The sequence below is a fragment of the Asparagus officinalis genome, chromosome 3, assembly GCF_001876935.1.
Source record: "Asparagus officinalis chromosome 3, Aspof.V1, whole genome shotgun sequence".
Classification (NCBI taxonomy): Eukaryota; Viridiplantae; Streptophyta; class Magnoliopsida; order Asparagales; family Asparagaceae; genus Asparagus; species Asparagus officinalis.
The window spans coordinates 30,802,940-30,804,414 of NC_033796.1; positions in this window are offsets into that span (position 1 = coordinate 30,802,940).

Below are 1,475 nucleotides of genomic sequence, written 5' to 3' on the forward strand. Positions count from 1 at the left end.
TGTATGTGAGTTTCATGAAGTTTTTATCATGTTTGAATCACGAAAACACGACGAGAACACAACATGTAAAAATCTAGAGAAAACTGGAAACAGGGTTCACGGTCGACCGCCACAGTCGACCGCCAGTTGGTTTTGGCTGTGCATGTTCACTTGCGTTGTTTTTCAGTTGTCGAACAAATTTCTCGACCCTATGATGATAGACTATGACATTAGTGATTGTTAACGTTGTTTTTCAGTTGTCGAACAAATTTCTCGACCCTATGATGATAGACTATGACATTAGTGATTGTTAAACACCTGGGATGATGGTGAACTTCAGATATGGACACGCACACCGAGATTTGTGCTCGTATGCTAGATTGTGTTAGATTGACACACACTTGACGTGAGATCTATAGATTGATAAACACATTGAATAATGTTGTCTTATACATATCCGGAAATAGGGAGATGAAACCTATTTACCGCAGAACGATTGAGTAAGAGTATTACAAAAGTATCGTTATTACATGCATCCGAAATAGGGAGATAATAAAACCTATTGCCGCAGAGCGATTGAGTAAGAGTATTATAAAAGTATCGCTATAGTACAAGATGATGTACGCATAGATATTTGATCAGTTATGATTTGTACTTCCATGATAGACTACCCGTGAGTAGGGTATTTATTTTGAGAATTTTGGCACACCCGTTATGGACGGCAGATATATTTGTTTTAGCTTAGTTGGTATCCTCTTATATTAGAGTAGGCCACTCAGACGTAATTCGAGATGAGATAATTATTCTTTATGTTGGAGATTGGAGTATTTATCATTGATTATTTGTTTTTCATTCATAGAGAGTTATATGAATGATTTGATATATGTATGCACTGACTCTATTTTCTTATTTTCTCCTACCCCTTCCCCTGGGGAGAGGTAGTGATGATCTCGCTAGCGCTTTGACGCTCGTTGTTTCCCCTCTTTCAGGCAGCGAGTCCGGCACACCGAGGGTCGCAGGTTGATGGGACATCTTAGTTGTCCGTTTAGCTATTTATTATAATTTGTAGTCATTTCAGAACTCCACATATAGTTGATTACTTTCAGACTCCAGTTTAGTATTTTATTTCATAGAGTTGAGAGCTATTGTAAGACTCAGTTTTCTTTTTGACTCATTGTATTTGAGATTTTGTTCAGACTCAGAGATATGTTTACCTTATTCCAGTTGGGCTCATTATTGATATTCTTATGCTTCTTCTGTGTTTATCCAGTGTTGTTCTATTTCTATTTTGCCTGTTTGTACCTTCATATATTTATTGTTTCCACTAGAGAGATAACGAATGTGATGGTGAAACATGTCGTAACATGGTGTTTGGTGCTTGGCAGGTTTGACAATCCGGGTTTCACCTGGGACTGCAACCTTGTGTGAACCCTGGGGCGTCACAAGATAGGAATGGTGGAGGCAGCTCGGCGGACTGCAGAAACGGCGCGGGGCGG